Here is a 25,497-nt window from a genome sequence, read left to right as displayed (position 1 = left end):
AAAAACAAAGCAAAACCAAAATGAACTCATTGAACTGTGTCCTCACTTAAGTATCTTGTAAATTGGCCCAATGATTTCAGGAGGAGCTGAACTGAGCCGTGGTAGAACAAGCTTTCTAAAATTCTACCTTTTGTTATCAGTTTTAAGAAGACAGTCAAATGAGTTGTAACAGGAAATAGACATTTCCATTTACAATCCTTTCTTAGAAAATTTGATGCCAATTCCCATCTCTCTACAGAAATAGATGCAATGTGTGGCAAGGGAAAAAGAAGAACTCTGCAGGAACAACCCACTAAGGTTTTCCCTGAAGCCTCCTGCTGGGTTTTGTAGCCTTTAAAGGAAAAAATGCTTTTATTCTGCAGGTCCCAGCTTGCCAGAGAGGCTCCAGCTCTGCTCGGTATCTTGTGATCGCTTTCACTCAGGGATTCTCTATGGCTTTTTCTTCTAGCAGAGCCAGCACAACTGTTTTCATCTCCTGGTATCAATCAAACTTTCTATCAGGCTATTTGCTTAACCTAGCAATCGCAGAGGCTCCCAGGATGCCAGACTCTAAAGGCAAGTTCAAATGCTTCAAGTTGTTCGAGAAGCGAGGCAAAGCACCTCTTGCTCCACACTTCTGCAGGTCCATATAATCTGCAGGTGAGAAGGGGAGCACTACTCCTGACCAGCTTGTCTTCCAAAGCCATGGAGGGAGTCAACTGTGGAGATAACCTCCATACCTAAGCGAAGGCGCTACATCATGGGATCACGTAGTTCATGCCTTGAAAAAAAAAGCCCTATCTCAATGTTCAGTTTCACAGTAACAAAAATATCTGTAAAATTCAAGGACTGATAGCACTGATAGAAGACAAATTCCTTTAAAATGCCCTAAACAATCCGGTTTTACATTTCGAGGCAACAAGTTTAATTTCTGTTTCTGTTTTATGCTGAAGGGAAGTTTCCTTAAGCACCAAGCCTAAAAAAGGCAGCCCACCACATACTTGCCCACATTCGTTACCTCTGAGTGCTGGCAATCACTGCTTACTCACTGCTGCTTATGGCTTTTCTCATGGTGGGAAAGGCTGATGGCAAGGAAACAGTTAATTTTTTTTTTTCAGTTCTTTCTTATCATACAGCTAGATTATTTTAGAAGTTGCTGTTTGTATATTTTCCCCTGGAGTTTCACAACTTTCTCTTAATATTTCTTTCACCCTTCTCCACAAAAATGTTCATTATTTTGTGGTTAGCTCTGTTAATTTTGCCAATTGAAGTAGCCCACTTAAAAAGCTATTTCCTAGACAAGCTTTCCATGTTTCTATACGTTAACCTATTTCTCTGTTTATTTCATTTGTTGTAGCTTCATTTTATTTGATTTGATCCATGAAAAAATGGTATACACAAAAATTAATGAGGAAAAGAACCCTAGAGCAAATAATACTAGAAAGCTACAAAAACAGAGGGGATGTATGTACATATGCTAAGGAAAAAAAAAAAGCAAAACAATAAAAAGATGTTAAGAAAAAAAATACAACTAAAGTATCCACATAAAGGAGCCAATAATGACTTACTTCGATCTTCTCATTTATTCTCATCTGAAACCATTTCTTCAAGTAGCATTCTTTAATTGGACGGGCCATGCAAAAGAAATTGGAATGTTCAGATAACTCATAAAAATACTACTTAATTCAGTGTATTCATGCATGACTACATAAAGTAAGCAAGATTCAACACTACGGTAAAAAGGAGAAATGAAGTGTAAAAATATTTTCTCTTACATCACCAAATGGAAGTCACACTCATTTAAGTAAATATTTTGCTATATTGATAGAAGCTAAATCCATGCTGTGTGTGTTTTTTCTTTGGCTTGGGTTTTTTGTTTGTTTGTTTGTTTTGTTTGGTTGGATGGTTGAGCTTTTTGTTGTTGGTTTTGGTTTTGTTTGTTTGTTTCAAAGCTTTGCTTTAGTTATCGCGTGCAAGCTTTTTTAGGTCTGCTTCATATAAAATGACACAAAAAGTTTGTGTTCACATAATACTATTGGCAAAATGCTGTTTGCTTTTCACAACTTGTTTGTAACAAACATTTTAGCTCTCTCAAAAAGGTAAAGAATATAATCAGCAAACATCTTTGTGCCCATCTTCTAAGGATGCTCATCATACATAGAAACAAATTTCACTAATCTGAGCCAATAAGCTCTAATCACACGTGGTAAAACTGATACGCACCAAGAGCTTATGGACTTGCTAATCAGCAGCAAGATACAACAGAATAAACTCTTTGAAATCTACCAGTTTCCCAAACAGCAGCTGCATGGCTTCCCTTTTTGAACAGGGACTTGATGCTTCATGTTCAATCTGTGCACACCATTTTCTCCTTCCTCCCTAAATTCTAAACATTTTTCTTACATTTACTTCTTCTGAGATTCAGTAGTGACAGTTTCTTCCTTACACTCCTACATATGTTTTGCACAAGCTGTTAAACAGAATTAGTCCACGCTCCTCTTTCATACCAGTCATCATTGGCCAAAAATTTTTCCGCAGAATCTGGTACACAAGAATTGAACCGACTTTGCAGTTGCAAAAGCTCAACAGCAGCCAGAGTGTTAAACAAAACAGAGAAGGGAAGTGCTTATAAGTGATACCCCAACATGTCATGGGATGGAAAGCTGCTTCTCTAGTGCTCTGAAGGAACTCCATAAACTGACCTTAGAGAAACTCCAGTTTTGACCCTCAACGCCCATCTTCTAACTTGTGCAAACGTATCTTGAAAGCCAGACAGAAGAAAGGTTTTGCCGACTGTGATCATGCAGACCCTCGGAATGACCACAAGAAGCGTTTACCAGGTGAAGACAGGTCCCAAGTGACTGACAGGGAAGGGGTATGGACACAGCACTTGGAAGACAGGTTGAGCGTGCCCAGTATAAAGTCTTTATGCTGCCTTTATCTGCCACAAGGGTGTCACTTATAAGCAGATAACACCAGAAATATTGCCTGGTATCACTTTGTTGAACTGTGCACAACACAATAATCAAGGTTAGTTCAAAAGGACACTATCAGCAAGACTGCTGGCTGAGACCTTTACCTAAATAAGGAAAGAGATTATTTTTTTACCCTGAGCGTAAATGTACTCTTCAAATTCCACAAGTCTTTACTGCAAATTGTCCCTTACCATTCAAAGCCAGCACATGAAAACTTGAAAAAAAACCCAAGTTAGAACTACCTAGAGAAATTGCCTTGTGGTCTTCACAGACCTAGCAAAGCAGAAAGATTAACGTAAGCAAATCCCACCCCTCCCCCAAAAGCCAACACAAAAAGGCAAAATTGTACCCTAGTAATTCTTTCAGTTGCACTCCAAAAAGATCTCTTTTAGTAGTAAACAGGAACAACCAGTTTTAAGGTGACAATCTAAACTCAGTGTCCTGGGGTTTTAAAAATAATTAAATAAAAATAATGGAAGACACACCAGTAAGAAAAAAGGTGACACTGGAAAACTTGGCAGATTCTGGGAGATAAACTAATTCAAGTCTGAATGTCCTTCCTTCACCATGTGTTTAGACCACATGGCATGAGGAGAATATCAACATGTGCTGTACCTGAAACCCATGTCACAAAACAGAATAAACCGGATGATAATAAAGAACTAAGCTATTATGCAAGTGCTGATTTCTGTGTATGTTTAAATCTGGAGGTCCCCTACCCCTTCCTGCAGAGCTTTCTGTTCAGTACAGGTTCCAGGAGGAAAGTGGCTTAATCACCAGTAATGATGGAGTGTGAGGAGCCTATCTGGGTCATACTTAATGCTTTCCTCCATGCTGAGGGTGCAATTCCAGGAATGAAGAGTTAGGCACCATGTCTTCCCTCCACCACCCATCTTTTCATCTACTGCACATGCTGCTGTGCAGAGACAGGCGTTCACACCTACGGGATGCTGCTAAGTCATGTGGGGACATGGCATGCAGGAAGCTGCTCTTCTACAGAAAACTCCTGCAAATACAGTGGACATGCCACTAGGATTTCTTTCTTTACATTGATTTCTATAGGATGTGAGATGGATGTCTCTGGTGGTTTCACTATACCTTTTTCCTGAATGAAAGCACCACTCTTCTTCTGCACACCCTGACTTTTCTCATGCATGCTAGGGAGGGGCAGGGAGCATCTTCTTACATCCTCTGCATATACTGTGAGGCCCAACAGAGACATAATAAAATATATAAATTTTTTTTTTTTAGTGGTTTAGTTACAGCAACCCTTGTGGAATTCTGATTCACTCCGGACGCTGTAAACATTTCTTGTTAGCTCGCTACCAAAGCTCATCTAAGAATCGGATAAGATCACGTGCAGCTACCCGGTGAAGCAAAGGAATGAGTCATCAGTCTGCAAGCTGAACAACAGACGAAATCATAGATTCAGACCCAGGTAAGCACAAGAATGAATGAAACACCAGTTTCCAAATTACACCTCTGGAGAAAGCCGTCTAGGACAGCAACTCGTAAACTCATAACTACCTGGCCTAGCATTAAAAAGCACATAGGGAATCCAGTCGGCAACTTAAAGAAAAACTCTATGGAATTCAAGGTGAGGGGGGTGAATCTCCCAGAAAAATGTTTCAAACAGCTGAAGGAATTCAATTACAGCAGTATACACCTCTGCAACTAACTTGGTCAAGTCTTGTGTCCTATGTTCTTGTAGATTGGGATAAATATTATGGATTAGGAAAATGTCATTTTTTAATAAACTAAGGTCTTTTAATCAATTTATAGTGAACTCTATTAGTTTTACTCCTACTAAGACTAGTACAACCTTCCCCACAGAAGGAAAGAAAAAGACAATAGTGCAAATGCTCTCTCATATTTTATTCAAGCAGTTTCTTCTTTGGGTAAACAAAGATAGCAGTCTCAGAAAATGAGCGTACTTCCCACCAACCAAACTGACAAAAAATACTCAAATTCAGTTTGCAGTTTTGCTGGTCTAAATGCACATAATCTAGGTAACAAGTTTAGATTTCTACCAAAGCAACTGAAAGCATAACACGTCCCTGGAGATATATAGTCTGATTACTGATGATGAGATAGCACAGCAAGAAAGAGGTGGGCAGGTTCAGAGAAAGCTGCACATATTGGTTTCACTCCTATTTACAATTTACCCCTACTATTTCACTCACCCACTCGCTCTTCACCAAAGCATGAAATGCCAGTTGCTTAGATTTAAGCTGCTCAATAGTCAGCTACTGCCATCACAAATTACTAAATAAACTAACAAAATGCCACCATTCCACATAATTACTCCCGAACACCATGCCAGCCAAATGTATTTTCAGATGTTTCACCCTCCTCTCAAACTCTTCTGCCCTGCCACCACTAAACCAGCCGCAGTACCTGCACCAACTTGAGACCACAGCTCCTGCTCCTTCCCTGCCTCAAGGCAGCAGACCCTTCAGTGAGGACAGCTGTGGGTACAATACACACCAGGGCTACTTTTTCCCCAAATCTTCACCTACACTTATTCCTCTCTGAGCATTGCATCCCATTAATCACCCCTTCAGTCACTGCATGCTACAGAGATGGCAGTAACTGCTCTCCCGTGAACCCTCTCCATAGCCAGCGCAGGGTTGCCTGAGCTACCTTAGCCCTCAGCGAGTGATAGAAAGAGTGGGAAGAAGGAGATCCTGGGAGCAGGACCTTCAGCTTTGCTCTTCGGGAAGCTTCTCCCCACCCAGCTGGGTCAGGCACAAGATTTACAGGTTAAATTTTGGTCGCTGTCTTCCTAATACCACTTTATTTGAGCCCAGATGCACTGCAACATACTGTGCACTGACTGCGCCAGTGCACAGGGCAGGGTGAACATGCTGAACACACATGGCTGAAAAAGGTGAGGACCTCATCAAGAAAAATAATACTGAAGATAAATTAAGAGGGAGAGTGCTGAAAATGGGGCAGTACATTATTATATACCATTTTGGCACTTCCAGCATGCACCAGCATGTCACAAAAGGGGAATACTAGCAAATTTTTATATTGATACCTCCAAACCTATGCTCCAACAGCTTAACAGGAAGGTAATTTTGAAGGCTATAAAGGTTACTTCCCTTTGTCTCCAATCTGGACCTGCTTCTTCAAAGGTCCTTTTTTTAAGGTAGCTCCACTTCCATCTCTGTTTCTTGGCTTCTAATTACCTTATTTCTCATTTTAAGTATTTACAGCTCGGGAATTGAAAAAGCAAAGGGATAGGTGATGAGCAGAAGGAACAAAAACTGGCTGTGCAGGATGCCCACTCCAGGAGCTGGACCTCCTCGCCTGTGGGCGGGATGGTAAGCAGCTTGGGGATGTCTCCTTCCTGTTCATGAAAACACGAGGGGCTGTGAAAGGTTGTTTTCCTGCCAGATTGCGGCTGTATCACACGCACCACGCAGTCACCCTGAGCACCCCTACCACACACACAATTAAATTCTGTCAAGCCACTACTGACCACCTCTAGTGCACAGCACATGGCACACTTTAATTTAGCATTAGCAAAATACCAATAGCCCCTGCAGAGACTTGGATATAATTCTACTTCAAAAACATGTTCAAAAGCAAAGGAGCAGCAGTGAATAATAATTAATAATTGTTAGCTCTTGCATCATTTTCACACCTATACCAAATATCTTGGAAAGGATAGCTCCTCTTCCCCAACAGGAATGCCAGAAACAATATTTTTCTGAAAAGGAAGACCATTCCAGATTGCAGATGTTAAGTCTACATTTTCATTTCCACATTTCCTAAACTGTTCAGATTCTGGAAGATGAAGGAACAATAATTCAGCATGTAAAACTGGAGCTCAAATATTTCCAGCAGCCCCGCAAAATCCTCTTGCACACATTCCTGTGAGTCAAAAACCCAATCTGCTGTGAGGCACAGCATGTACCTCCTGGCAATAGTGTAGATTTATGTTTCTGGTCTCTGGGAAATCACTGCTGTGTAAAAGGATATGACTGGCTTTACAGGTCAAGGTAAAATCTATTGCCCTGAAACAAACCCAAAACGTACAAGAGATCTTGCAGCCTAAACACACAGAGCTATCAGAAGGGGTTGATTTATACAGTTTAAATAGCACAGTCGATGCTTTTCTTCTCCATTTGACAACTTCTCTTTTTGCTTTACATTTTCCTTGCTTTCCAGCCCTTTGGAAACCTCACTCATAAGGGAGAATATGTCACATTTCCCCTGGAATGAAATTGGCTTATGACACATTGTATAATTCCAAAAATACATAATGCATTAATTTGACACACTCCTGTCATCAAGACCCTAATTTCTAACATCTTAATTTCCAGATAAAATTTTAAAAAATTCTTTTCCTCAGCCATCTAATTTGTTTCATTTTAAGAGGGGGAGTTTCTTCCCACCGAACCCAGGGTTGTTCACATGGGAGATTCCCAAACCTCTGGGAGAAGGTCAGTTTGAGTCTCTTCTTGAATGTACTATATTTTCATCCTAGCAAGTGACTACTAGTGAGCTGCTTTTCTCAGCCAATACTTTGTATTTTAATTCCTACCTTTTATCGACTATTTTTCCCCCTCTTTCTGTGTGTTAGTTTTTCCCCTACTCTTGTGTTCCCATTAACTCTTTTCTTTCTCCTCAGTTTTGCTATCTGGACCTATGTGTCCATCTTCTCTACCACCAGACTACCACGCATGCTACAAGTGATTTCAGATTTTGCAAAGGACTATAGCAATGATTTCTATGCAATACTCCACAACTCTAGGGGTGTCATCTGACAATTGTTCAAGTAGAACCACAAAACTTGAGTGGGGCATTTTCTGTAAAATAGATGTGCTTCTGCTATATAAACTTCTGCCCTCCTGCCTACTAATTACAAGTGCTTCTCTTTTGATGTAAAAAGGCAGGGACAGAGAGAGAGGAGATGTCTGGATATACTGAAAATCTTTACAATGTCTTCTGCTCGACAATTAACTGTAGTCTGTGAGTCGAAGAACCGTAAGAGATCCATCTGCTCACAGGCTTGTGACCTTTCTGGTGAATTTTAGGAGTCATACACCATCTTAGATAAGTTGCTTTTTTATCTTCACAACAGACCTCACCTGGTTAAATATTACATGTACCTCACAGAAAGCAGAAGAATTACTTGTAGAGCCAGTATTAAAATGCAACAGACCCTTTTTTTCTGTATTCCATAATGCTGAGCTACCTCTGCAGTGACCTAAGATGCGGGGACAGCTGAGTAGGAAGGGACAGAGACACAGCACTGTCAATGCCACCACAGGCAGGGCTGTCACTGCCTGATCCAGCATCATTGCCTTTCCCTTATCTCTCTCATCACAAATCTTTTTCTCACCCTGCAACCCCAACTGTACGTATACACAAATTACATTACCTGGTGCCCTTTTTTTTTTTTTCACAGAATGTCCAAAATTCTTACTCCCTGGTTTCAGAGTTTGATGGAACATAGAATAATGGGAGCGGACCTCAAAACCCATAAACCCACCCCAAACCATAAACTGATGTTGCTGACATCAATGTTGCCTCTCTAAATCAGCCCTAAATTAAAATATCAAAAGGAAAGGATGCTTTCCAGAAATAATATATACTGGTAATTATTTTTCATAGCCTTCAATACATAGCCATTTGCACTTGAGAAAGACAATTACAAAACATTATTCTGACTCTGTGAATCACTAAAACTAAAACAGTGCATGTAATGTAGCAGCATACTCCCTTTGCACTTCTCTGTGACTCTGTAGAGATACCTGGGAAAAACACAAACCAATATTAATCACTTTAAAGATTCCCTTTCTGTGTCCTCTCCCACTGTTTTTTGTTCAATCCCTTCATGGTCTCACCATGGAAAATCAGAGAACCTTTCACTGTCACAAAGCTGCATATCCTGGACATAAAGGAAAAACAAAGCTCTCCTTTTTGGGCCAAATCCCTTAAATGGGAACATTGCCCATGTGAGAGCAGACTGGCTGAGCCCTGTAAGAGGTCAGGAGGCAGGAGGTGACATCGTGATCCTACAATTCGTGGGTGCAAGGTCAGGAAAGAAAGCGAAGGCAGGTGCTGGTGGCTGCAGAGGACACCTGAGGAGTCACTCCATGGCACTGCACACATGGGCCAAGGCTGATCCTACTTTTCCTTCCCACATGCCTGGGCAAGCAGCCCAGCTAAATGCACGCAGCACCAGCATGGAGACTCCTCTCTGAATATGCTCTTTATACCATATATGTTGGCCAATTCAACCAAAAATGCCCCCCAGTTCTGCCCAGCGCCAAACAAATGGAGCTGAAGGGCTACTGCCAGGTTGGAGAAAATGGTCCTGACTTGGGCCAGCAGCTCTAAAAGAAACAGAGGAGGAAAGGCTGGAAGATGTGTCTTCACAGGGTCAGAGACTCTTTGCCATGTCTTTGTCACTAGCTACTGTTTTTCTGCTAAGTTTGCATAATCCTTTGCATGACAAAGCATGTTTGAGACAGAACTTTTTTTTAAAAAAAAAGGAAAATCCTTTTTCAGATTAAATTAGTAAAGCTATGAAGGCTAAAAAAACTTCAGAATACAAATTTTACGCTGGTCTACTTCATTACACACCTCGTGTGCAAATTTATTACAGGAAAATGATATCTAATTAAATTTATTATGCTTTGACTTTTTTTTCTTAACTTAATTAAAAACTTCTGAATTTATGTAATTTATTATGACATGACCATTGTTAATGAAGCTCACAAAAGGTACTGTTGGGTAAATTAATGTAAAGGAGATGAAGCAGAGCAGAATGAGGGATTATGTTCTCAGACTTCTGAGGCAAAGAAGCCTGAAATAAATGTGAGTTGTGAGTATTTGGAGCAGAGGGTGTATTCATTGTAATTATTTCAGACTGCATGCTGATTGCAGAAGATTAACATAAACAGGAGTTGTTATTGCAGATGTTTCTATTCGTGCTAGGAAATCCCTTGAATATAGGAAGCACAGAATAAAAAATGTGAAGATGCTGTACTACACCATCGTAACTTTTGTTCTATTCTCTTTTTCTGTTCTGGACATACCAGAAGAAACATAAATAAAGCTGTTCATGTTCAGGCCTTGAAGGAAAAACACCACTCCTCTCTGGTAACATAATAGAACATCTAGATGTAACTTCACTGCTCAGCAGTGAGTGTTTTGGCACATTCTCTCCTCCCTCCCAGAAGTGCCCTTATACTGCACAGCACTAGGTTACCCTCCAGAACCTATGTGGCCTGCAGCTAGAACCATAGTCAGTACAATAAAATTGATAGTAATTAACAGCTTTTAAGATCCTTGCTCCTCCATTCACAACAGCAAACTGTATGCATAAATAATTCACATGTAATTTTGATATTTCCGACTCCCTTTCTATATTAAATGATGGCAAAATTTCCATTCAGTCTGGAAAAAAATACACAAAACTCTTCTTTCTGAAAATTTTCTGAAAAACAGAAGTGGGTAAAAATGTCTAAAGATAGTGCTGGAGGTGTATACAATAGATCTCATCACATCTGCGTCACTTCCTGAGTTTTCATAATTTGCTTTCTTGTCTCAGTAGGATCCAAATGCACAGAAACCAAGAAGAGAAGGGCTCTTGGCAGGGCTTTTTGCCTCTAACTTCAATCTGCTCAGGTCTATCACTACAACAATTTTTAAAATAAGAATTGCCCAGCTTCAAGCTCTTTAGTTATTTGTGGACCAGCTGTATGAAGTACCCTCCACACTTGCAGAGATTGGTATGAGTCAAAGATGCTGTATTGTACTGGTCAGTACGATATCTGTCTATAGCCTGGACATTATTTCCTATGGTTCTGCATTAAACATGAAACAAAAAGGTCATTAGGCCCTTTCCATACAGCAACATACATCTCCAGGTATGCTGTATTTCTCGGTCACAAACATCAGGGCAGTCAGCTACACCACCACGGGCCAGATCCCAGAACTTCACCCCACCGCCTGGAGACCAAGGGGGTGCGAGCACCTTCTCTTTACATTCCTCAGCCTTGTGCTTGCTCGGTCCTGGATGGTGCCAGGAACGTATCAGACCTAAACCCAGTTTTCTTGGGCCAAGAAGGACAAGGTTCTCTGCTGCCTGAGACTCGTTAGGTCGCAGGGCCAGTGTCCACTGAGAGGGGCCCAGGCCTCTGAGCACCTCCAATGATCACCCTTGCTAGGAGATGGGCCTGGTTCCTTCCCAAAAGAGATCAAGCCATGGAGGAGGATGGTTGTGGCCAGTGGTTTGAATGCTGTCAGGAACCAGAAGCCCACAGAGCACGTCTGTCTCGCAGCACAGACACTGCCCGGGCACCTAGTTAAAATGTTTTTAGCAGCAAGCTCCACTGACAGCACAGCACATCTCACACTCCAAATCTGTCCCTCTGTTTCAATGTTACGAAACAGCATCATCGACTGCAGTTCAGGCAGGGCTTTAAAATAAAATGTACTAGCACAAAAACAACAGCCCTGTCTAACATTTACAGAGCAACTTTCAGCGGAGTGGATCTCACGGGATTTCTTAAGTTTTTCCAAGTCAATTGTATAATGCCACAGGTTTTCACAAGCATAGCTAAGGGCAGAGTCTGGGTCTCCGTATATATGATTTCTTCTATTCACTGGCAGCTGCAAGGGGTCAAACACTGACAGAGCACAGAAGCAATTCCACATAACAACATTGCCAAGGACGCAAAGCATGGTATGTGGCAGAGGGAATTCACTGCAATGCAACTGCTGGGCTGTGAAAAAAGAGGGAACAAGAAAAAAAATAAGACAGAAATGCTGTTTCCCCAACACAGAACAGTAGGGTTGCAACAGAAATTTTACCATACTTGCAGGAGGGAACAGGGCATTTATAGCTACAAGTACAAATTCTGCAAATCCTTTCCAAAGGACTGTCCTTGAACAACTGAACCAAGATCCCAGTCTCCCTGAACTAACAACGTAACAGGGCTCAGCAGGAATGAAACGCATTGTATGACTGTCACTTCAATCATTTTGAGCGGAAACTTGTTCTAGTAGCCTGTCAGATGACAAGGGTAGATATGAATTCAATAGATAATACTTAAGTCCCAGAAATAGTTATTTCAAGTATTTTTATATCGCAAACTAGGAACAATACCTCAGTTCCCATTTGGACATATGCTGTGTTCAAATCAGTATGAATAACATCGATTCTTAAGGTGTTTTCATTATGATTTTGCAGAAGTCTATCACAAACTGAGACAGCATGAGCATTATGGACGTAAATCTACTATGGCTTACGCCCACCTTAATCAAAGCAATTTCAGTGAGCTCAGATTTATGCAGGTTTACCTCAAGTCCTTAAATGTGAGTGATTCTCAAGTAAAAAAGAAACAAAAACAAAAACTACAATACCGATGTTTCCAAAACAAATAGCAACATAATGACTAATAGGAACACCTCTGTACAACTCTGGTCTCAGATCTGAACCTACACACATTCCCATGGCTCCTTCTGCTGATAAGAATCCAGCTCCACCTCCAGCAGACCCATCTATCAGCTCTGGCAGGGGTACGGGAGGACATACCTGCACTGAAAGTCTTTTGCTGCCCGGCTCCATGTAACCCGGAGACCACACAAGACATTAAACTGGTGCATGGAAAGAGTCTTCTGTAGCTGACATCTCTAAGAGAGGGGAAAACGTAACTTTCAAAACGCAGCAGCAATGAAAAAGGAAGAGAAATAGTAAGATAAAAAGAAAACAGTACAAAGTAACATTCTCATTAGAATCCAAATATTTGCAAGGAAAATTACATAAAGTTTACTTTTTATTAACTTGTTACACTGTTAAGCTATAACAAAACATTTCTCCACCTTTGACTGGGAAATGCAGAGGTGCTATACTTGCTTATGCCTTTGGAAGACTTTTCTAATCTACCACGTGAGAACATCTTACCTTCTTATTCAGAACGACCATTTTCCCCTGAGAAAGAAAAAGACCTATCCGCCTCCCATTTCAGACCTTCTAAGCTGACTCACATCTTCTAAAACTCTTTTTCTTAGTTGTGCCAACATCTCTAATGGACTTTGTTCTTTAAGCATCACTTTCATTGAGAGAAAAATTAGAATAAGGTTTTAAAAGTTCTGGAGAAGGAAAGAAAAAAAATGGCTGGCAAGTCAGAGATTTTAAACCCACATTACAAAATGCCACATGGGACTCCCCTGCTGCTGAGAACATTGAGATCTCACGTATGTACCCTGCCCTACATCATGCCACTCACTAAGGGAAAATAATTGAGCACTTTTTCTCAGTAAAGTTTTGGAGAAGACCTCCTGAAGTCCTGAATCGCAAGCTTGAAGGCCTTACGCAAACCATGGCAATTAAAAACATCCTCAACTCACGCTGACAATATTCATGTTAAAAACTCAAATGGCTGTATTTGTGAGTGCAGTAGCCATAACTAAGTTTGGAAGCAGCAGGTACTTAAAACTTGTCATCATTCCTTGTTATCATCCCTCTTACACTCTGGACCAGTCACCCATCCTATAAAGAAACTTCTCTTTTATAGAACAGCCCAGCTCTTCAACAGACTTCCAAGAAGACGACTTCTGAGGGAAGCCCATTACTGCTCGTAGCTGTGAGCCCTTCACACAGAAAGCCAGAGAAAGATCTGTCCGAGATGCTTTCCTGGATGGAGAAGGAGCTCCATGACTTGCCCTCTGTACCAGTGTCCATGTCTCAGTCCTGACAAATTCCCATGTTCTGTGCACACCCAAAATGCCCATTTTCTATGGGCCCAGGAAAATGCCTCCATTAGGGCTGCCAAGAAAGTAATTGTAGGCTTAGCAAGGATATGCTTTAGCATCACCAGGATATTTTATCTTTTACCTCTCACCAGCGGTACAAATGTTACAGGAAACGTTTCAGCATTTCCTGATCTTTCTGCCCTTCGCCTCTTCAGATGAACCATCTTAAATTGGTATTTTACCTGGTATATCCCTGCCAGCTCTTTATAGACAGCATTTCCCTCTCATGCCACCCCCAACCCGACAAATGCAGGCTCAGACTGAGGAACACCGACCCTGTCACATCTTATAAACTATTGCTGAGAGAGGGTGGAGCTTTCGGTTGGATGGTTTGGAGTTTTGGTGGTGGTGGTGTTTTGTTTGTTTGTTTGTTTTTTCTCGATGGGCAAAGAAATCAAGTTGCCACTTCAAATGAACGCAGGGTCAAACCCCTAATGAAAAAGCAAAGGCTTTGACCAGCAAGAGGAACTACGGTGAACTTTACAATGTTCTACAGAGCCCCCGAAGTAAAGAGGTGTTCCCCAAAGCCATGGTCTGATGTGGCCGTAGGTGCACCCTGCCTGCAAAGGCCCAGTTGCTTCTATGGCACAGACATGGAGACGCCCACACCACCGATGCTGCAGGGCAGCAGGGTACCCAACTTTCAGCCCAGCTTTGTCTTTGCTTGTTATCACAGTCATCGAATAGTAATATTCTCTTTATCGCATCTGAGGAACACAGAGTTCCTCTCTAATCTGAAAAAGTACAGGTTATGGCACAGGATGCAGGTTTCAAAAGGTTTACACAGATGGGCGCTTTTTTTCCCCCATTCTGGTGTGAAAAAGATGAAAGGGTAATATAATTACACATTTTTTTTTAATATTGAATTTGTTTTGGAAGAGAAGACACAGAGCACTCGCTTTTAATTCCCCTTTTCCAGGTTCATTCTTTATTTAGTAAGAACTATAAAAATTCTTTTGAAGTAGTAATATATTCAAGACTAATAAAATCCAAGTGCAAAATATTTTCAGAGGCAGCTTAGGTACAATTATTAAGTTGTCAAATAAAATCGTCTAGTCTAAGTCATACTGGAGAAGGGACAAAGTTTACAGCTAATTTCTCAGACTGAAATGGAACTGTTTCCAGGAGCAATCTTTCTATCCAAGATGCTGCTAGGTATCTCCAAGAACAGTCAAGTATATGGGTAAAAACAGTGAACCTGAGTAGAGCATCAATGTTAGTGAGAAGTTCACCTCTCACTAATCTGCAATTTTAACTACCATGAACTCTCCACCTACCCCTACTCACATCACCTGCGCACAAGTTCAGTATCTGTAATTAAAAACAAACATGTTTTTTTTTCCAGATGGCAATAGTGAAGTACACTTCCCTGATAGCTGATCTTTAGAAATTTAATTTTTGTCAGCTATGGCATTTAAGTAATTAAAAAGCTACCTTGTCAGTGCCGTTTACCTGCAACTCACTGCTCCAAAGTGAAGAAACAACAAAAGTCGGAAAGGCTGAGACTGCAGAGCTCTATTAGCTCCTGCATACACACATCTGCACTCGCAAAAATGTCATTTTTGCTACAGTATAGGTATTTCTTAAACTCAACTGTCTATTTAAAACTTTGCCTTAAAGGTTTTTAGAAGAAAGGTAATAATAATATTCTTTAAAAAAACATAAATTGAGGAAATTGGGGATGCACAGCAAATTGAGAAGGCTACTTGGAGTAGCCAAGTGAATGGCAGAACACACGTGGTCACAGGATCAGCCCCCAGCTCCCCACTGCTTTGCATTAATGAAGCACTACTCCGCAAGCCTGAGTATTTTAGTCTCCCTTTGCAGAAGCCCAAGTGACTACTCCAGATTAAAAGCTGCACTCCACAGCTTCTAGAATCAGACTTTAAAACGAGCTGTTCTAACCTGTATGATTAAAATTGCTTCGTTAAAACAACAGACACAATAACTCCCGTCAACAATACTCCTTTTGAGGAGCCCACAGAAAGCCAGAGCTTACCGGCTCTGAAACTCCACAGCAAGAGGAAAATAAAAGACCTGTGTAACCTGCAGTGTCCTCATTCACCTCATGTTTTTCTAATGATTTCCCAGCTAATTCAAACATCTATAAACTTTTTAAAGCAATTTACTTACCATCGAAGCATGGCTCATCAAGTCATGCATGCCACAGTGTAAAAAACACAGTGCATGGAGCTGACACTGCATGGAGAGAGTTTCTCTTGGGGAAGGCTAGGTATTTCTCTGGAGAAGGGACAGGCTCTGAATGTTTGTGGTGTGGTGATACAACCACATGAAAAGTCCAAATTGGAATGGTATTTTGATACAAACTAATCCTGAAATTAGTGCAAAATATATTTTATTGGATCTGACCTGCAGTCTGATTTCATATCAAGAAAGCTCCCGAGCACGACAGCTTCTTGTGTGTAAAAAATATACATATTTTTGAGCCAAAATCAGTGGCAGAGGTGTAATACCAAATATCCCTATGGCTAGCATGCCAGAAAGAGCAGTGCAGACAACCAAGACTGAATATGAGAGGGTACATCAATTATTACTGCACAAACCAGATCAAAAGAACAGCACACAGCTGATATGCTCGTAGTTTTTCATGCAGCATGACAATGAGAGGGGCTGAGATGGTATTAGACAACACAATAGAATGCATTAAATTTTTACCAGATTCATGCAAATAAATATATTTTTTTTTTTGCTCACAACCAAAGAAGTTGCAATGCTACTGACACTGCATAGCTGGCTGTTGTTGTTCAATGTGCTAAAAAAAACCCTGCTATAATTAAGGAATTGCTTGGCCTCTGTCCATTTTGTTCCACACCGCTGCCTCACACTTGCTTAAAGAGCTGAGAAAAATTGTTGAAAATGTGGCAGATAGTGGAGAAAAAAAAAATCAACAACACAACACAAACAAACCACAAACATGTTAAGCTTGACTGGTTCAAATTAGGCAGTATTTGTACAGATGGAACACCTGCCGTGACTGGCAAGAAGTCATGTCGCTTTGCAAGAAAAGTTTTTGGATCGAAAGTTATTGAAATACCATTTGAATCCATCAGGATTTTTTTCTGAGCCAAAGATTTAGGTTTCTTACATGTCTAAATCCTGTCATCTCCTACTCTAGCAAAATAAGTATTTATGCATGAGAGCTGCCAATAAGCATACCATGTAATTGATAAAAATGATGAGCAGAATATATATACAATGTCTTTTGTCAAAGGGCAAAAACTGCAAAAGATTCTGGAAACAGCAAATGACCAGTACATTTTGCTAACAGAAATTATTAACCCTTCAATGACATCAGTCAGCTTAAAACCCAGAATGGGATCAGAAATCTGGCCTGTAGGGAAATGACATCTCAGCTTGGCAGCCTCAACATGTACTTACAGGGAAAGGACTGAGTGCTGTCATCCATGTGCTGCCTTTAAGTCAAAGCTCAGATGTTCTTATTATTTGAGTCGGTGTGCTTGGGTTATCTGCAGTGTGCGAGAAGTGACAATTGAAGGTTTGAGAGATACTGTGTTTTGGGAGTGGTTTCACTCTAAATTCGAAGCTCCTGGAAAACAACAATTTCCCATTCGTATCCCATTTTATAACGTGATGTAGACCATTTTCTTTGAAACAGTTTGGAATCTCTCAGCTTTAAAGAAGAGGAGGTATCCTTGCAGCAGCAGAGAGAAGATCAATACTCTTATCTACAGAACAGGACCAGGCACACCCAGAGAACAGCAAAACCCGAAAACAAGCACTTAAAAGCAGTTCTCCTCTGATACATGCCTTCCCTTTTAGTGCTTGTGCAGATTGGGACCGACACATACTCATGAACAGAAATACTCTATTACAAACTTTGTTAAAAATAGACTGTTCAAAAGTCACCAATTCTCATCTCGATGACTTGTTGTCAACAAAGCTGAAAACAAGGGCAAAAAGGATGGTTAGAAACACTGTCAGAATATTTGAAAGTTGCAGTGACACTCATTCTCCGTTAACTTCATTTCAGGAGAAAAGAACTAAGGGTCATTCTCTCTTTTGACACTAATAACAATAAATAATGTTTAATAATACAGAGGAACCAAGATAAGTTCTAAATACCACATGCAGCACATCTAGGAAAAAAAAATAAATTTAAAAAAACCAAAACAAAACAAAACACACAACAACAAGCCCTATCCAGACTTGCTATAGAGACTGACCCCTGGATTTAGTAACTCCCAGTCTTGTGAACAGTCTCCTGCCTTTGCTTATTTTCCCTCTTCTGGAACTCCTACATTTTTATGTATCGATTCAAGATTTTTTCTTGGCAAATACCATTTTTGCCTACATGGAGGAAAGTATAACAGAGCATCACCATTTCAAAATAAAACTTCAGACTGAAGTGTCAGGAAAGGTGTTTTGTTTTTTAAGGTAAGAGTGTATTGAAAATAATACACAAATACTGCTACGTGAAGAATTAAAATTTAAAATAATTTAAATGGAAGCCTGAATACATTGTGCCAACTGTCATTACCCAATACAAAATAAAAATGCTTTAAAAAGGTCAAGAATTAAAACACCGGCAGCTTAAACTTGTTTTGGTTTTGATGTTCATAAGTTGAAGTTTCATCAATAAGATATATAACCACCGTTGCTTGCTTAACCATATATGCCCTAGCAAGCAACTTCATATAAATTTTTTGTTGTAGATTCGCTTCCAAGGGGAAGAAATACTTGCCTCTGTTCTTAAAGGAGGAGGAGTACTGGCTTGGACTGAACACCATACACCCAGTGCTTTTGTTTCTTTTTTAATTATAATGCCTTTACAATAGCAAACAGCATAGATTCATTTGAATGTCCAAAGACTTCACCCTTTTGCTGCAAATTATTCACATGCACATAAAAATGTATGCTTTCTAAGTATTACAAAAATAATTTGCATTAAGCAAATTCTGCCAAAGCGATACACATTTGTAATCTAGATGTGGGAAACAAGCCTCACATGCTTTTCACATGTCCCACTAACTCTCTGTATAAGCATATTAAATACTCAGTCATTCAGGCACTCTAATGAAATGTTGAACACTCACAATCTTTACATACAGAAGACATTTAGTTAGCACAGTTGCAAAAGAACATAACCCTGTTTTGGTAAACTGCAAAAAAATACTCCCTTTAATATCAATGCTATTATTTGTTGGAAGAATTGGTAACTTTCACTGCAGCTTTGACAGAAGATAAAATGATAATGCCATTAAAACTAACAGCATTCACAAAGTATATCTCTTAAGACAGTCTGTCACTAAGGCATGTCACCTTTAAAAACACATGCCCTGTTAACCAAGGTTAGGCATCCAAAGGATGAAGCACAAACATGAAGTGACCCCCAGGAGAACATTCCCTGTCAGACTTCCACAATTTGAGTAAAATATAGGTTGTTATGTAAGTGCTGCAATACACTGATTTATACAGATAATATTTTCCAACTGAAAACTCTACAGAAATTTTAAATCCATCCCCTGTCCCTTTGATCCTTTCCTGTCCACCTTCTACTTTCTTTATGCAGTTTCCCTTTCTCAACTTTCTTTTTATTCTGTTTGTCTCTCCTTTTACTACCACTTTATAACCAGACTTTCCATTTATTGTTCCCTAAATAATTAAATAGTCTCCATTTGCTTTCCTGCTTCCAAGCCAGAAGAGCATCTCATTTATGTGCTAGCGCTCACTTCTAGCACCTTTCACTTTTCTTTTATTATCATATCTTTATAGTACTATTTGGCAGGCAGAGATGAACTTTTTTCTTCTTCTCAAAGAGTAAGTTAGCAGCTTTATGAAATTGTTATTAATGTAGGATATAACTAATTTCAAACACACACTAACTAGTTGAACCGACCCTGAAAAGCAGAGGTAAGCCTTAATCAAGTACACCAAGATCTGCAGTGCTAATTTTAATCTCTATTTAAGTGAAAATTCCAATTATCCAGTTCAACGTATCTCTGAAAAGGCCTTTTACCAACCCCATTTGCTCAAGGGGCATTTTTATCTCCTTTCTATCTGTTGAGACACAAAAAGCCACGTTAAATCCCTCAGAAGGGCTTCTAGCCCCACTGAAATCAGCCAAAACATCTTTTCCAACTCCCATGACAAGCCCGTGGCACAGCAGGGAGCAGAGCTGGAGGGCTTTGGTGCAACCCCATCAACCCCTTCGTCTTTTGGGAAGTCAAACTACCCAGTTCAGCCACTACCTTTCTCCTGGCTGTCGTTTACCCTTCCCCTGTTTCGAGGGCTTCTGGCCTTCTTCATCTGTTCCCTTTTCTCTCTCTCTCTCTCTCTTTTTCATCCCTATAAAAGTTCACATCTTCCAGAGAGAGAAACCACATTTAAATTCAGCTACCATTGCTTTTTCCTTGCTGATGGAAAGCAGAACTCAAGAAGTGTGCCAATCCTTACAGTAAAAGGCTTTCCCCATGTCCAGTGTTGGTCACTGCATAAAGAAGCTAATTAAAAAAAAAAAAATCTGCTTGCCGAAGGTATTCAGTAGAGCATTTAAATATCCAGGGGGAGACGAATAAAAGTCACTTCCTCATTCAGTAGCACTAAGCATTGTGTTTATTCTTCAAAGTTCAAACCTCCATGTAAAAAAAAGCCAGCGCCAGCTACCAATGCTGCTTAGTCTACAGGGGTAAGCAACTCAAGTCATCAATGGCACGTATGGATGCGGACACCAACTACCCACAGAAATCTTCACGAAGCAGCAGCATACATCTTTAGCTGCTGTGAAATAATGAGATCCTCCTCCACAGTGGGTTTGGCAATTGTTTATCTAAACCATGAACTCCGATAAAGCCATGAGTAAAACTGATACCCCATCATCCTGCTTTTTCTCCGAGATGCGCCCCCATGCCCACTGTACATCCAGACTGAGAAACTGCACCAGAATGCCGGAAGCACAGAAACTACTTTTTGAAAAGAGCTGGATTAAAACTAGAAGCAGAAATTTAAGTTCACCAGAACAACTCCAAATTTGATGCTACTTCACCCATAGCACATTGGATTTACAAGCGGAAGGCACACCTTGTTCATGCATGTATTTACAGACTGTAATCCGTTTAAAAATATTTACTGAACATGCTGAGAAGTTCCTACATTCTTATTGCTTGTAGTTTCTGCAGACATATTGACATTTTATTCATACCAGCACTGAAGTGCTCTAGCAAAACTGCTCTTTCTGGAGGTTACTTTTAGTAAATAAAATAATATTTTTAAAGGCTTGGACAAACAAGCCAAGGAAAGTGCTGCATATTCCATGAACTCAAATAATTTATTCTTGGCTCAGAATACCATCATGGTAAAATAAGGTTCTATTCAGTTTCTAAATTTCATAGCTCTTTAAGAGTTTTCTCTAAATTCACTAACAAATTTTATCGGATGAAGCAAAATTATAATTATTATTTTGCTAGCCACAGAACACTAATTAAATCTGCGTTCTCAAGTGAGGGTTGATCCAAAGACCATGCCTACACATGACAACAATGTAAATCTTGTAAGTCATCTCAAATGCAATATTCTACTCAAAGAAAAAGTACCTCCCTTAGTCCATCTTCTGATTAACTGAAATGGTACCAACAAATATATCTATACATATTCCTGCTTGCTTAAATTATTCATTTCATTTAAAAGTTTTAAATCTTCCTGCCAGTTAGCCATGTATACCTTGTGTTACTCATATAAATATATTCCCAGTGAAGTGACAGCAAATACCTTTAAAAGCAAGATTCAGAAATGCCTTATTATTTAACTCAACATCTAGAGGTGGTTTTATAATACAGCAGTACATCTTCTTTGGGCTTAGACACTCAAGTTAGCACTTCTGAGTACGGCTGAATTTTATAAATTTCAGTTCTGCTGCTTCAGTGTTATTTCTTGAGCTGGCATATCATGTGTTTGCTCTGAAGTTACTCTAACGCAGCTTCAGCGTGAGCAGGAAGAGATTCCTGTCTCCTAAAAGATTTGAAATATGGACCTTGTAAAGCACACAGAAGAGACAAATCACAAATGTATCCTTAAATTGTCTTGCTATTCTGCTTATCTGTAGCAAAGCTCTAATGGACTTTACTAGTATAGGACTGGATCCAGATCACGAACTTGGATGCCTATTAAATGATACTTCGTTTTCGATTAATCTCTCATTTAAGGCAAAACACATTGATTCTTGATAGTTGCACATACACTCCTCTATCTCATTCACTCAGGCCCTGATCTCCAAGATGCCGAGCAGCTTCAGCTCACCCCAAGGCAATGGAAAACTACGATCACCCAGAGGAGCTCATCTTAGTTGCACTGAAGTTGGTGCCGATTTTACAGCAGATCTCAGGGAAAGCAAAATCCAGGCTCAGTGACCCAAGCAGCAATAGCTGAAAAAATGTGAGAGGTCTGGACTTAATCTCAAGTTCTTCTCCTACCAAAGTCGAAGACCTCTTGTTAGTGCCAACAGGCCCATCCCCACATAGTGCCGTAGGCTAGAACTGACAACGAGCCCAATGCTGCTGTCTTGAGTTGTCAGAATATTACCTGTAGGAGTAATCCCATAGAAACCCGTGGCAACTTGCACAAGTAAGGGCCGTAGAAACAGCTAAGCAATCACACTGTTATAATTAATTCCAAGCAATTTTATTATTTAGAAACTAAACTTGAAAATTGGGCTCTGAATATGGCAAAGGTTTTGCAAATTCATTCATTCTACAGCTTAAATATTTTCTTTCCCTCTAAATCAAACGAGAAGCCCATTGTGTGCCTGTCCGTTTTAATTAAATTACTAAGAAGAATATCAATGGGTAAGCCATATGAATGCTGTGGTGCTCTATATCAAAGCCTTCAAGCTACTGCTTTCAGTAGGGCATGACACACACCTTGCAATTTAAACGTACACATTATTAGACAGATTACCACAAGAAGAAATTGTTATTTTTCAGCATACATAAAAGGCAGAGTTCTCAGCTCTAAAAGTACTCATTCTCCTTTCCTTGTCAATTCTGTAACATTTTCTCATGGTTATTATTTTTTTAAATAAGTACAATCGTCTCAAAAGCATTAGCTTATTTTGTCATTTTCATATATATGTAAATACCTCTTGGCTCAGTTCTTTGAAAGGAGCACTAAATGTTGTTTGCCTGGTTTTCATTCTGACTTTTAAAGTGGTCAGTTTATTCATGCTTTTCAAGTTATTTGGCTGTTTTTATTCTGTAATCACACAATTTCTGCTGTCTAGGGATATTCAGGAAAACTGACTCGGTGATAAGCAGCACCCTGAATCACTTCGCGATTTTCTAACAGATACTCTTAAAATCTTCTAATTTCTGAAGGCAGAAGCCAAGAGGGAAAGAAAAATTCCCATTGATACATGCGAGGCAGCTTCCAAATTTTTGGAGAGGGGAAATCCTGGACGCTGCAGATCGCCAGAAAGGTGAGAGAAGCGCCCGCAGTTTCCAGAGCTCAGGGATACCACACACGCAGAGTACCCAGGACCCGCTCACTGCCAGCGATCATGACATTTCTGTGAGGACTCTGAGGTCGGTGCCGTGCCCTGTTCGGGCCGCCCGGCCACCGCGGAGGCTCCGCCGCCCCGGGACCCCCCGCTCGGGCCGGGAGGCGGGCGGACCCGCCAAGACTGAGCTCGCCCAGCTTGTCTCGGGGGGCTGCACTTGGCACCCGGGGAGCCCCAGCGCCCCCCGCTACGGTCTCGCCCGGTGCTTTACCGGGCAGCGGGGAAGGTGCAGCTCACCTGGGCGCAGTAGGCACCGCCGCTGCCCCTGCAGCCCGGCTGCCGCCCGCTGCCCATTTGTTGCTCGCGTTCAGAGGGAGCTGCCTTCTCCTCCCCATCACCGCCACCGCCGCCTGCTCCGTGGCAACTGGTCCTGGTAGGTCTCAAAGTGGAAAAATCCCACGGCAACACACACGGCGTCTTCCCACCGCTCCCCGCCTCCGCCTCCCGCTTCCCCGCCAGCCCCGCGCCCCGCTCCGCGCCCCGGCCGCCGCCTGCATGCTGATCAGCGCGACCTCCGGCAGCCCGCCCCGCACACGGCCCGGGAGCGCAGCGGCCAGGCGCCTCAAAAACACAGACATATGGGGGGCGCTTTTTTTCCCTCCCTGTTTTCTGATGCCGCTCCACTACGGGATCGGGGGGATGCGGATCTCAAATCTCTCGCTTCCTTCCGAGCAAGGTGGTTGACAGCCCCCTCCCCGCAGCCTCCGCCCCTTGATTCCCTCCCCACCCCCCAGCCGCCTTGGCGTAGCCCCAACCTCGTCGCCCCCCTGCATTCACGGGTCGCTGGGGTCTCTCAGCACGGGCCGGCGGAGGGAGGATCTCCGCAGGCTCTCGCCGATCTGCGCTGGGCAAGGTGGCACGGCACGGCGGTAGACCCTCAGCAGCAACGCTGACCGCCTCCCTCCCTCCTTCCCCGTCGAGTTTCCTCCCGGCGCTACCGCCCCTCCCCAGCACGACCGCGGAGCCCCGCAACTCACATCGCGGAGCGGCGCCTCCCGCAAAACTTCGCGGCGTGCCACTGCCGCCGGCTCGGCTCGGCGCGGCTCGGCTGAGCTTGGCGCGGCTCGGCCGGCGCCCCAGCGGCGCAACAGGCAGCGCAGCCTCACCTGGCGCGGAGCCGCCGCGCCATGGGAGCGACGGGCGGAGCCTGCCGGCGGCGCGGCCGGGGCAGCGGGGCCCGGGGGCAGCCACCGCCAGCCCGCCCGCCCTGCTGCCTCCGCCGGACGCGGGCCGGGCGGCTCTGCCTGCCGCGCCGCCGCTCCCGCCTGCTCCTGCCCCTGCGCTGCGGCTGCAGGCAGGCAGGGAAGGAGGGAGGGAGGAGAGAGCGGGGCGGGGAGGGAGGGAAGGAGGAGACTCCCCTCTCGCTCCCACAGCACAGCGGGGAGCTGCCCTCTCCGGGAGAGTGATGCTGCCCGTATCTCCCCGGCACAGATTTTGGCTCTCACCCCTGGCTCTAGGGGCAGAGCCGGGGACCGCCCCGGCGGAGGCTGGTGCGCGGGAAGATGCGCAGCCGCCCGCGCCAGGGGCCGAGGGAGACCCCTGCCCGCCGGCCCCGGCCGGAGTGTGATCCTGCTCGCCCCAGGTTGCCCAGCAAAACACGAATAAGGTTAACTGTTATGCCAATCTGAACGAAAAGGCATTAGTGCCAGTGCATACTACTTGATTTTGCAAAGTTGCTACTGTACAGGTTTTGCTACAATAGGGTGAACTTACTTTGCACCCAACCAACCCTTTGAACTGGTCTTGACTAGAACCTTTTATTCAGCTCCTGCTTTGGGTTTACCTTGATTCTTGCCAGGGCAACATGAATCTCTAACTCTGAGAGTTGTTCCCGTGAAATGTACTACGTTGCAGCAGTTGCATGGACTGTCAAAATACAGGCTGGAAGGAGCATCACCAGTTGGCTGCCTCTCTCACTCAGACATGCTTTCTCTGTTGTGCACTTTTCTACTCTGGCTCTGCAAAGTAAACTTTTTGTTTACCTTGTGCAGCAAAGGATTCTCTTGCCTGTCTCCAGTTGAGAGCACCCTGGTAGAAGGGTTTTAGAAAGATTCATCTTTGCTTGGTAGCTGATTTGCTTCAGGGTAAAAGCCTCCTAAGATGCTTCTTGAAACAGAAAATGAGTTGGCTTGGATTCCCTCAGGGCTTTTTTTTTTTTTTTTTTTTTACTTCTAACTATACAAAACTATTTTATCTCCATATAGGCCATTGTTAAAAAGAAACTGGTGGGTC

At 42.2% G+C, this 25,497-nt stretch overlaps 1 protein-coding gene across 5 annotated transcripts in view; it reads right to left on the bottom strand.

Moving 5' to 3' along the window:
* LRRC3B (leucine rich repeat containing 3B) overlaps positions 1-24,332 on the bottom strand; it is a 56,223-nt gene extending 31,891 nt beyond the window's left edge. For 2 of the 5 annotated variants that reach the window (XM_065629405.1, XM_065629409.1), the window contains exons 1-3: positions 24,243-24,332; positions 17,136-17,224; positions 12,517-12,614 (exon numbers count right to left, since the gene is read on the bottom strand). The gene's annotated coding sequence lies outside the window, so the exon portion shown is untranslated. Of the gene's footprint in view, positions 1-12,516; positions 12,636-17,135; positions 17,225-23,502; positions 23,636-24,242 lie in introns of all 5 variants that reach the window. The other 3 variants (XM_065629406.1, XM_065629408.1, XM_065629407.1) reach the window with 3 other exon arrangements.
* Between the last annotated feature and the right edge of the window lie 1,165 nt (positions 24,333-25,497).

Source organism: Caloenas nicobarica, chromosome 2 (assembly GCF_036013445.1).
Source record: "Caloenas nicobarica isolate bCalNic1 chromosome 2, bCalNic1.hap1, whole genome shotgun sequence".
Taxonomy (NCBI): domain Eukaryota; kingdom Metazoa; phylum Chordata; class Aves; order Columbiformes; family Columbidae; genus Caloenas; species Caloenas nicobarica.
The sequence above is the reverse complement of the archived record's forward strand: the minus strand, read 5'-3'. Positions and strand labels throughout refer to the sequence as shown.